Raw genomic sequence first — 13,067 nt, 5'->3', positions numbered from 1 at the left:
GTGTCAGCGCTCATCATCTCCACCAGCAGCAACTTGGCATCTTCACTTTCCTTTTGAACTGCACAAGAGAGAAATAATTAGGGATTTGACAGATGTCTCCTGTAAGTCATGAGAGGCAAGAGGGGGCAGGAACAGGTGACCTCTTCGCTCCCAAACTGATGACATAGCTTACCTTGACAGCTGAGTGAGAGGCTCTGCTCCACCCACTCCCAATCTGTCTGAGTTTGAGAGCTCACCAAAGTAATGAGTCTTCTGTCCAGCGCACATACCTTCATGGGCTCTGGTGAGACTGGACTACTCAGGACACAGAGACAAGAGACAAAGAATTACAGCAATCATGTCTGCTCTGGGACACCTCTATCCACCACAGAGCTGTTTTATTAGATTTTCGGACCGCTTGGATGCAGAGAAACAAGCTAAAAAAAAAGACATACCACTGACAAATTATCATCTTATAAAGTTGTTTTGGCTAATGTGTCAGCAAACAATCAGACATGGAGTGACTTTAACAATACTTTGGAGTCACCTGAAGAAATGCTTCTGGTCACCTGATAACTTTAAGTCCTTTGAATAAGTGTGTTCCTCTCCACCCATTCTTAAAGAAAATTATCTTGGGGTTTAGATTCATATTTGTTCACCAGCAAGTTGCTAATGTTTTCAGGCTGGATTTCCTGGGTGGTGACACAGACGTTTTAGTGTAAACTTGCTACCTGCTGAATTAAAATTACCTAACAAAGTATGATGTTAAAGTTGCTATGACGTTAAGTACCTGTAGTCCATAATTACAATGTTGTAAAAATATTGATTAGTGGAGTTTTATGGCCTTAATTTAGCCCTTATATTAATTGGTGGCCTGTCCTGCTGGGATACAAGTTATGATATAGAAAGTTTGTTGATTGAGGTACAGTAAGTCTTAAAGTAATGCCAGTTAGGACTAGCTAGAATTGTAACATTTGAGATTGGAGGTTGTAATAACCCAGGTAGTGTTCACATACTTTTATCCAATGGAGGAGGTGGCTGCCAACTGTAGTAACTCCACCATCCATGTTTTCAATTGAAAAAGAAAAGCTGGATTCAACCTTGCATTTAAGCAGTACACATAAATCAGCTTTAATGTTGGGTTTTGTTGTTGTTTGTTTTTTTTAAAGTTATGTTGACCAGCTTGACTATCAAGATATGACTATCAGCGATTCAATCCCAGCATTGCAGGTCAATGTGGGTCATTATAAAAGACTGTGAAAGCTTAAATATGACTTTAATATCATTGCCAGTCTACTTTAAATTACAGCTCCTTACAGTTGTTTTTATATATTATGTACTTGAACATCTTGGTGTAGAGCATACTGTAGACTGCCTTGAGTCAGGCTTTTCTTTTTCATATCCAACTCAACCAACTCACTTTTCTTAATTGTGTGTTCTTGTGGAAATACGCCAGCACACAGTTTCTCAAGGTCATTTGTAGATAGCGGAGCACAGAGTTCAGTGTTCAAAAGAGAGCTGGAGTACTTCTCTGGTATGATATTTACATTGGGATCTTTTTGGTTGTCACATGTCTCAGGCTCCTCCAGGCTCTCCAGGTTGATTGGAAAAGTCACCTTCCTTAGGACTCTCAGGAGGAGGCAGTATCTTTCAGGTAGGATGGAGACTGACTCATCTTTTATAAACGTGATATGAAAACTAAAGCAAAAAGCAAAAAAATGTAATTAAATAAATAAAGCTCATAGAATAATGTTTTATTCCATCTTCATCATTTTTGTTATTACTCAAGTGCACTCAGTTGCCCAGCAGTAGTTGTGCATCAGACTCTTGTGTATCCAATACATCCAAAATATCATGTAGTTACAGAAGATAGTTTTCTAGTTCCCATTACATTCACTAATATTCACTAATAGCGGTTTAGTGCTAAAGGCCTTTGTGGCTCCATTTCACTTAAACAAGAAAAAAAATCTCTAATTTCACTAAAATACACATTTTGCTACATTTAGATTTTCTGTGGAACCTTTATGTCAAACAAGAAGATGGCCACATTTTTAGTGAAAGAGTGGGAAACAACTGTGGCATAATATCCCTACTGAAGCCCATAAAATGATTTCATTTTGTGATAACAGACAATACCCTTCAACACCATCCTTTCATTCAGGGTGATGCACCAAGGGAAGTAATTACAGTCACTACTGACAGATCGATGACTAATGCTGACAACAGTGCCTTGGTTTATAAAACCCTGATTTCCCTCTGCTGGGTTTTACCATTTATAGCGGGCACAGTAACAGCGAGAGTAGTTCTTTGTATTAAACATACTGTATGTCCTATTTTGTAGGTATTACAGAGACTCATTTCATGCAGAGTTTCTATGTGCACATCCAAAGGTAAGTTGCATCATAATACATCATATTTCTTGTTGCTTTTTGATCAGTAAATCCATCTTTTTCATCACCTTTCTGTAGCTCTCAAAGGTGCTGTACTAATTATTTTCATTCTTCTTTTGTTGGCAAAGACATTTCAGGGTCTTTTGAGGAAACCATCAACAGTGTGGACTGTGGCTCTTTGTTTTGGAAATACTCTCCTCAGAGGAGAGGCTAATGATCAGCATTCAGAACCATTCCCTGTAACTGAACTCCATGAAATGACCTCCCCTGGTCTTTTAATACTGGAAAAACAAAAATCCAACAGCTCAATCCATCCACCCCAACTGGCAGGACCAAAAGCATCACCCCCTGCCATGCGCTCAGAGTCAGCTGGAATAAGAGACACCTTCAAATATGTCAGCACTGTGGTCTCTCTGTGCTTCTCATTGAAATACTGGGAAATGTAACCTTACTGAAAATCATATATGTAAACAAATGCATAAGAAGTGGACCTAACATTCTCATTGCAAGTCTTGCTTTGGGCGAGCTCATCCACATTGTAATAGACATTCCAATCAACGCATATTGAGGTGAGCTACTCACCTCATGGCGTGCAATTACAATGAGAAAACAATGGTGCACCGTATCCTATGTCTCTGCACTTTCTATCTACTTTAAAACTTCAATCTTAGCTTAAATTGATTGTGAGTGTTTTTTTTTTTAAGTGAAATGTAATTTGTATTTGTCACAGCTCATGGCAGAAGATTGGCCACTTGGCTTAGAGCTGTGCAAGCTCGTCCCCTTCATACAGAAAAGCTCTGTTGGAATTACTGTGCTGAGCTTATGTGCACTGAGTCTTGACAGGTAAGGAGATAAGCAGTGTTGTCCTGTGCCCTACAAGAAAATAGTGTTTGCTGGCTACTATCTGTATTTCATCAAGCAGACAGAACTGTTTAGTATTAGCCCTTGAAATGTACTTTAACAGAGAAATGTATCATTGTTATAGAAACAATGTCCCATATGTCATAAAATGTTCCCATTGATTTTTCAGATACAGAGCTGTAGTATCCTGGAATCAGCTCAGAAACATCAGAGTTACAGTGTGGACAGAAATCCACATCACTCTGATATGGGTTATTTCTGTCCTGCTGGCTGTGCCTGAAATTGTCGGCTTTGATATGATAACAATGGACTATAAAGACAAGCATCTGTGAATATGTCTTCTTCATCCCATGCAAACCACACACTTTATGCAGGTAATGTAACAGCGCCCACCCAGTGCAACAGGATGAAACAAACAGTTCAACATGTGTTAGACTTGGTTGTCTCTTCATATACAACATATAATAATATTTATAATTTTTGAAAGGAAATGAAACAAACAATTGATCTAATGCTATTTTCACAACAGATGCCCAACACATTCATACAGATCATTCTGTAGACCTAAGTTCGTGGCTCTAATGCTGTTTTATGTAGCAGCTACTAAACAGCATCTGCAGCACTGACTGACTAACTGTGGGCCTCTATCATGTTTAATCAACAGTTTTATAAATCAAGTGAAGGACTGGTGGCTCCTTGGTTTCTACTTCTGCATGCCACTGACTTGGACCGCCGTTTCCTACATGCTCGTGACCAGGAAAATGCTGAGATTTGAAGAAATTTTATTATTGATCATACCGTATCTTTTTTTTCTTTTTGCTTGGTGGCTGTCTTTGCACTCTGTTAGTTGCTTCTATACCTCAGCTGAATCTTGAAATCAACCACATATGATGAGAAGGATCCTAATAGGTGACAGCTAGTTAATTTCCTTTGTTATTGTTACCTAATGGTTACACTCCCCTTTTAGTGTCTTTCTTGCCCTGGACTATTTTGGCATTAATACGACATCAGTCAACTTGTGCATCAGCCCCATTGCATTGTACATAGTCAGTAAAAGATTCAAAAGATGTTTTAAGGTAAGATATACTATCATGCACTGATTGTTATTCCTATTTATGGTGCTATTCAATTTCAGGCCAGCCCGGTGGGGGTGAAAACACTATGATCCACGATGCATGACCTGTCATACAGTATGTGTCATCAAGGACATGGAGTCATGTCTGGGGCCGGACTGGTACAAGCGATGCCCCGAGGGAGTAATTGGCAAAGAGTGGTCTGGAAAAACATCATCATCAGGGAAAAAAGAAGTCACTTGGCAATTGACTAGACAGTCCATCAATGAATCAGAGTGATGTGTTATGAGGGGGCAAAAACAGCTTCAAGGCAATTTTCAAGGGAAGAAATTTAAAAGCTGTTATTGTATTACCAGCTCAGAAGAAGACATCCAAAAGGTATTTAGATTTGTTTAACTATCATTAGGTTTTTGCACACCACAGTGTAAATACTCTGTTCTGCAATAATAGTGTATATATACAGTAGTATGTATGTAAGTATAAACTCAAGGTATCTTTTCTATTTCAGTTAAAAGGCAACTCAGAGCTGAAGACCGCTTTCAACAAATGCCTCACAATTAATACAAAACTGGTTTATATTATGGCTTCTCTGAATTAATGAAAAGTTTTATATTAGAACACTATTAAAGAAACAACACAGGCAAAACTGCCTTCCACTTAGATTATACTATAAATACTCCACATATAAACGGACATTTTAATGAGGCATTTTCTCTCTGCGTAGCTGATAGCAAATGTACTTTGTCCTCTGAGTGAGTGTCTTTGTGTATGTGGTCCTTCAGGCGTGTCTGTGCAGTTTGTGCAGGTCTTTTCAAACTGTTAGCCGCGACGAGGTGCAGTCTGTTTTGAAGTCCAGAATGCAGGATCAACCCTCGGAGCCGAGCAGCAACATCAAAGCTCACAAGCAGATATGCACACCTACTTGAGCAGGAGAACATCCTACAGTGTTAACTAAACTCCTGTGGAACTGTGAAAATACTCTGTAAGTTCTTCAGTATTTCTTTATTAAATATATATAAGGCTATCAAAGCAGATACCAACGCTGTTCTCTCAGTAGCTCGGCAACCTTGATGTGCTGTCCTAATAGTATAAAACACCTCGTGAATAACATGCAGCACTGTCTTTTGTACTGCTGTCATCAGTTGAACATCTGCTTTGGAATGAGCAACCTGGAGCTAGACTGTTCACACTATTTGCCCTGAGGACTTGACTGACTCCCAAATGTTACATCAGATTTTACTTAGTACCTATCCTGTATCATGCATCACCCTTCTCAAATCACTGTATTGGGCATGATGTGAACCTGGCACCCATCAACGGAAATCTTGTCACAGCTCAGTGCCTGCATTTGGATTCTGTTTCAGGATTCTGCAAAGACACTGTGCTGCAGGAAATCAAGAAAATGGGAATTCAAGATTATTGCGGTGAGTTTAATGGGGTATGGCATATTATTAACACATGAATGTGTGTTTTCATTTCTGTTAAGTTTCCCATACACAGCATTCTAAGAGTTTATAGTGTTTCTTTCATTACTGAGAAACCTTTCAAATTGGTGCCACAAGTATATTCTGCCTTTGCCAGTGAATGACTGATTGATGGTGGCCTATTTTTAATGCATTGTTAAATGTGTAATGCATGGAGACACTTTATAAAAGACCTGTGAGTGGGGAAGAAGGGAAATGAAGATGACAGAATGAGGTCAGGAGGAGAGAAGGATGTGGGGGGAAGGAAGAGATGAGCACCTGATAGGTCTTCCTGTCACAGGACAAGGCAGGCACAAATAGAGTGATGCTCTTCTAGCTAATGCTGTATCAGTTGACAAAACTCTCGATGCTGTTCACTAGAATGCCCATTAAAAGTTGATCTTGTCTAAGTAAAGTGCATAAAACCCAGCTGTTCCTAAAGGTTCAGTTGTTGGTTTGAATGAAATTGTGTGATGTGTGTGATGTTTATGAAAAAGAACATGATTTCATGATATTTTCTTAAGTCAATTAAAGTTTAAAGTATTATATAATGCTCAAATTAAACTTTCATCGTATATTGTTTTCTATTATGTTCAATTATGCATGATATAATTAGTTATGCATAGCCTTAGTTAAACCTTAGTTAATTAATACGCTATTTTTTTGACATATATTTATTTTTCATTCAAGGAATCAGATAAAAATAGAGTCCAGCGTTTTAATTTGAAATGAATTTTACATCCTGCCTTTCTCATATCGGTCCCACTGTACAAACAATATGTTACTCTAATAGCACTTGGCACATCAAATAGAGAGCGTATGGAAATGCTGGTTCCACGTCACATTGCATCAAACCAGCAGCAGTTAGAATCAGGTTGAGGTTTGTTATTATGACAGATTAAGTGGCAAGAATCAAAATAATCCTGTTAAAGATTTGTGTGTACATATATCATAGTCCTCAAGATTGTACATTTAAATGTCATCTTGACTGTCATTATGTTGCACTGTAAAGACAAATTTAAGCCATCTGACTCTAAATGTGTTTGTTTATGATTAGAGGTGCCAAAAAATATGCTTCAAGGAACCAGTCAAAGTGACATGTGTGCTTTTCCAGCCCACACAGTCATACTGCCTGCTGTGCTGCACACTTACACACCTCTCTGTGTTCTGACATAAGAGAGACAGACTCTCTGTGTCTCTGAGGCTTTGACTACTGGATATAACAGTACTGGACAGGATGCAGGAGTTCACTATGCTCATTTACGCCGAACGCAATTTATGCCCTTTTAAGTGTAGATATTTTCCAGTCCTGTCAGACTGTCCTCTCCATATTTGATGATTTTAGACCTTTTTTTTTTCTTCAAAATTGAATTCGTGGCAATTTAGATGGTTTTAACTTAAGTTTGCACATTTAACTGATTTTATAATTTTGTTGCAGCTACACACTTCAAATGCTTCTCTCAAATATTACTTTGTGCCATGCTCCAGTGTCCTTTGTTAATGTAAATGCCAGCAGATAATCAACAAATGGCACAATGTTAGAATAACCCCAGCTGTAAAAAGCTCACAACTGCCAGATGACATTGATGCAATCATGCTCTGGTATCTGGAGAAGGTTGACGTCAGTGTCAGCATCACCTAGACAGCGGGTGCTTGAGACCTTCTTTAGTAATCTCCGTACACCAAGGCTCAAATTGAGCTCCCTACGGTGGTGCTCAGACTCCCCAGACTGTGGATTTAATTAAACAGTGTGAAATTAATTAATCAGTGGGGTGGCAGGTAAAAGGACTTTTCTCTGGAACTGCTCACACAACCAAGACAAGCATTTCATGTGCAATGACAGTTATTAATTTTCTGTATATTTTATTATAGTGTTTCTATATAGAGTTGTTAAAAAAAAAACTTGGCATGCAAAAAAGAAAAGAGTCATGCAAATTATCAAAACAACAGCTCCCGAAAATCAAAGTGTAAACCTGCGTTTGATCTGTTCTATCAATTAATTAAAAATTTCAGTTGTGTATAATAATGTGGTGCAAATTAGATGGAAATGAGATAAAATATTCATTTAGTTATCTGGGGAGTCTGGCTGGAGGGCTTTTTAGACTTCAGTCTGGCTCAAAATGCTGTCCATATGGCAATTATGTACAGTAGTGTTGCAGGAGGATTGGTCTGATGCCTACTGGCAGAGAGGACCCTGCCTGTGACAAACTGCTGCTAGGATCTGATCTGAGTTGAGGGAAATAATGAGGCTGCTGTAAGCCTTAAGTATAGAGCCTGGCCCCGGGGTGGCATATCTAAGTGCTCAGGCTCCCCCATTGTTGCTTATGCTGCTGAGGATTAAAAACACATTTACTTTTCTCTTCATAAACTTTGTCAGTACTTCCCACAACTCCTTGGACAACTTCTGCTTTCATGTGGTTAAGACTCTTGATAGGGTACATGACTGAAGTTTTCACAAATCCCAGTTTTTTTGAAAATCTTTTAATAGTGGTCCCACTGGCATTGCTTTTCAAATTAAATTTTCATTGAAGGTAAAAAAAAAACAAATGATATGGGTAAGGTAGTATATTGCCGAGTCCTCTCAGAGAGCGCATGCCTGCTGTGTTACAAAGACAACTGCCCACCTCCTGTGAGGAACTCTTGACATCCACTGCAGTTGTGGATGCCTCCTCCACTGTCACACATACAGAAACAATGGTGTGAATTCTAGCTCTGTGTCCAATTTAGACCTATTCGGCACTACATGTTTTCTATCTGAGTGTAACAAGGCTACCATGCAACCAAATGCAATACACAGAAAATAAAGTCACTGCAGTGTGTGCAGAATAACTGAGTCGCCCAGGAGAATTGCTATAATATTTCATTACACTGAAAGTGTAATTCACTGAATGCAGGTAGGTCTATAGACAATATATACAGTTTTAACTTAGCAAAATAAACAAGACAGAGTTCCTTATACAATACCAGCAGGCATTTAATCAATGGCCATTTGGGGCTTGCATACTAAATAGGAAGCTGAGAGAGAGATAGTGAAGCAGACACTCCAGCCACTGGCAAAGAAACTTCAGAGAAACCTGCAAATGGAGGCAGAGTCAGACTGCTGGGCAGAGCTGCAAGTGGTCACTCAACCATGGGATTAAAAACCATTTAAGCCTTGTACCAACCACCCCAATCACCCCCTCCCTCTCCCCAGACTTCCTTTGTTGAGCCATGTTATTTCTCACCATTCAAAAAAAAGACACATTTTCTTTCTGGGGTTGTTCTTGCCATTGCACAAGTTACAGTTTCTCTCTCACCCTCTTTTTTTTATGGCACCAGCATCTGTAAGTGTATTGCAGTGTTTACTTGCAGAAAAACATAATGAGATAGCCTAAAAGGATTTCTGTGTTCTGGTTAAGGTGCGAAATGGACTGTCACTACTGTTTATTTCATTCATGTCTAAATGTAATGGAAAACATGCAATCAAATGTAGGACATGTTTACTAGAGTGGTTCACTTCGCACTTCTATTCACACTTCTAATGCCTCTTGGGCAACTGTACACAAATTTATGACAGCGTATTGATGCATTTGTAGGAAGCACTTGTGAGTGCATGGGCTTGATTAAGGCGAGTCCATGCCACATCATGAATCACCAGCTAAGGTATACCCAATATATTCTCTTGTTGCCAAGAGGATGTTGGTGGAAAAGCTTTTGGTAGGCGGCCACCAGAACACCACTGCGCCCTGCCTGCCCGTGCTTGCTTTGGGCGATGATGAAAGCACAGGTGGATGCGAGAAAGCTCCCCTCCCTCAGCTGCTGCGGACTCCTCATCTGCGGTTTCCTATTAGCACAGGAGTGAAGGTTTGCAGCCTGGCTGCTGGGCACAGTGGGTCAGTGCTCACAAAGCTCTGTTTGTTCTCTGGCCTGCAGGGCTCCCGGGGTAAGCTTGGCTCCAGAGGAGGAGACAAAACAAAAAGGCACCACTGTGTCACACACTGAAGCTGCTCTCCAACACATTTGACTTCTCTGCTCAATGGGAATACATTTCTCTTCTTGGGAAAGGAATGGCAAAAGGAAAGAAGTTTTTTAAGAAACAGGGCCTCGGGAAAACAAAACTGCTGTTGTTCTGGGCTTTGTATTTTTTCTCAGTTTAAATGCCATCTTGAGTTGTTGCTTGTGGTGATATGTTTTATTCTTTTTACTTTGTGTTTTCCATCGCCTTTTGTCTAGCTTAGACTCAGAATGTTTTGTCTTGTGCTGCTGTATCAACATATTCTGAGTGAAATCCAAGGAAAGTGCCACCAGCAACAGGCGCACAGCACATCATATTTAAATTCCAGCCACAGTTACCAACTTTGGAGATTATATAAAATCCTGTTGAACTGCAGCTAGTGCAACTGAGGTACTGAAATGTCTGTCAGTTAATTTATATTTTTAATGTATCTCTCATGCACATATACAGTGTCTGTGATTTCTAAAGATGAAATAATGTGCAGGATATTCTTATGGCTGCTGTCAGGTCAGACATTTACCAGTGTGCCGCAATCTGCAGACCAAGTATAACTCTATTATTAAGGGGACTTTAAAATGGGAGCTGTGTGACACACAGCAGGATGATTTAGTTTAATGACCATGGCAGTGACAGCGCTGTGATGGAAATTGGACTCCCCCTGCAAATTTACATCACTTGAGGGTACTTGGGGCTCTTTTAGCGGCTGCACTCCAGAGCACGAGCCATCGGGAGGTCCTGGATATGTCATGCTTGTCACCTTCCTTTAAGTGCATCTGCAGACGTGGGAGAGGGATTAATATTATATAGGCTACGGAAGCACAGAGGCCGCCTTATCAGCACTGCAGATGTGATAAGCACCTCTACCCCCATGAAAACCAGGAAAGATCTCCAAGCAAAGAGACAAGCATCTCTTTGCGTTGTTTCAACAGACTGCATCAGAGTTTCAATGCGGTTTTAGCAGAGACGTGGTGCAATTTCACATCTGTTGCAATTTGATGTGCTTGGATCACCCTCCATGAAATCATCTTGATCGCAACATGACTCCTTTCAATTATTTAGAAAGTTGGCATATGGCTTTAGAGATAGTAATCTGATTTCTTTTGATTTGAGCAATTCAGAATAGCCTACCCACAAGCCCCAATAACAGCTGTGCGAAACAACTGTCACTGTGATTATGTTATTTGGTTGTTTAGCATCAACACTCTTATTTTTATAGAAAAAAAAACATTTATTTATTTAATGAAAATGTCACTTTTATGGAAACATTTTCCATCATTGCCATGACACTCATTTCACATTAGTTCACATCAGTGCAGATGTCAGTGTGCACAAATTGTGTTGCCCTCAGACAGATTCCGAGCTGTGAATGGGAGTTATGGCAACCCTTGCTGTCACTTCAGTTTTATCAGAAAAGCAATGAGTGCATCACTGGAAACAACATGTGGCACACACACACACACACACACTAAAACACAGCTGCATCAAAGCCAGCGTATACGGTGATTAGAATTTATTGAAGCCTGTTCAGTTAGAAAAAGGTACATGATCTGCTGAGCCTTTGGATTCAGTCCCATACCTGCCGTTGAACACTGTATAGTGCATTAAGCCTTGAAACTACATGATCCAAAAATGAATGTATTCATTTGTGAATCTGTTGTTCAAATGGGAATATGGTATTTAGGTATTTACTCTATATAAAGAGGCAGCAGATGCCTACAAAAAGAAAGCACCTGCTTTTATGTAAAGCTTATACATAATCTATTTGGATGAAAATGTGTCACAGTTAGTATACTGTAGGTAATATAGTATGTATAACCATACATTATGATCTGCATTTGATGTTATGGCTTTCTGGTAGTATGTGTATGCAGTCAACCTATACATATACGACACTGACTGTATATAAGATGAACGTTGCAACACCACTTCCCTCCACTATGCAGAAGTGAAGCCAACATATTGTGAATATGGCGGCTTTTTTCGCAACCAGATCCTGCAAAGTAGTGACCTGAGGTGGCGTGACAGCATCGGACCACCAGTCAAAGCTATCAAATCAACTGAAATACACCTCTTTCTATCAAGTAACTTATTAAAAACAAACTTACTAAAGAAATGACCACTTGTACATAAATTGGTGCAATAATATCATTAAATTTTACTTGGTTTGTACTTTGAGTTTTTAGTTTGGCTCATGTCCCATCCACTAACATGGAGGAGTTGGATTTATGACCTATACTGCAACCAGCCACCAGGGGGCAATTAAATCGTCGCAGCCTCACTTCTGGGAGCTGTAGCTTGACCGTCCTATATACACTCCACAATATAGATATAAAAGTATAAGTTAACCATTCAGAAATCTTTTAGCTCTTTGGGGGAAGAAATGTGTTGCCTCACAAATGTTACTTGTTTTCTTACACATAACCTAAGATGCGTGTCACCCACCAGTGACAAGGCATAATGATTCGCCAAGCTACCTGACACCCCCTGTAGTTGTAAGGCCAAGGCCAGTAGCCATGTAGAGGCTCGCAGATTCTCTGACAGTGAGTGTAGCTACGTTGGCATTCAGAGCAGCAGATCCCCTGATGGTCTAACATGGCGTCAAAGGTCATGGTGCCTTCCTCTCCGGTCCCTCTGCTGTGCTGCAGGTTTAAAGCGATGTTGATCTTTTTAAAATTTATACGCATTTGCAATTCAAATGTTTTCAAAACTTTCAGATCCTCCTGAACACGTGATTAATTTTTATAACCACTGGGAATTTTCAGTTCAGCTCATAATTTCATCAACTTGGAGTGGCAGCTGTTACCCTAGTGACCTGTAATTATAGACATTAATATGACACATACTCAATGGCCACAGCAGCAGTGTATATTGCCCCACAGCTGACACAAAGACTAAATCCAGGTTAACACATTTTTTATTTGTGTGAGAATACATTTTTAACAAGCCTGGCAACCTAATGGTAGAGTTATGTAGTCATCCATAAAACTGTTGACAAAACAGAGAACCCTCAGTTTATAATGTTACGTTAGGGGTTGCTTCAGGGCTCAGTATATACTTCCTGACAGTTTGTTAGAAATTCACTAGCTCTAAAAGTCTTGTTTATCATAAACACTGTGGTTGATGAAGTTGGTACTCACATGATAAGGGTTTTCGGGATCGTATGCTGACCCTGCCAATGACTGCGCACCCTCCTCTTGTTCCTCAACTCTGAAGGTGTCATCCTCCGCATGACTCACCGGGTCCCTCTCCTCAGCAGCATCAGCCTCAGACTCCACGTTAAACTGCCGTTTGGCTCACTGTGTGTCTC

General features: G+C 39.8%; 1 pseudogene; it reads left to right on the top strand.

Annotated features, from left to right (window-relative positions):
* Positions 1 to 273: 273 nt before the first annotated feature.
* LOC109958081 (endothelin B receptor-like) lies at positions 274 to 5,229 on the top strand (annotated as a pseudogene).
* The last annotated feature ends 7,838 nt before the right edge of the window (positions 5,230 to 13,067 follow it).

The sequence above is a fragment of the Monopterus albus genome, unplaced genomic scaffold (genome assembly GCF_001952655.1).
Source record: "Monopterus albus unplaced genomic scaffold, M_albus_1.0 scaffold30.1, whole genome shotgun sequence".
Taxonomy (NCBI): Eukaryota; Metazoa; Chordata; class Actinopteri; order Synbranchiformes; family Synbranchidae; genus Monopterus; species Monopterus albus.
Note: the sequence above shows the minus strand (reverse complement) of the source record. Positions and strands in the feature narration are given on the sequence as shown.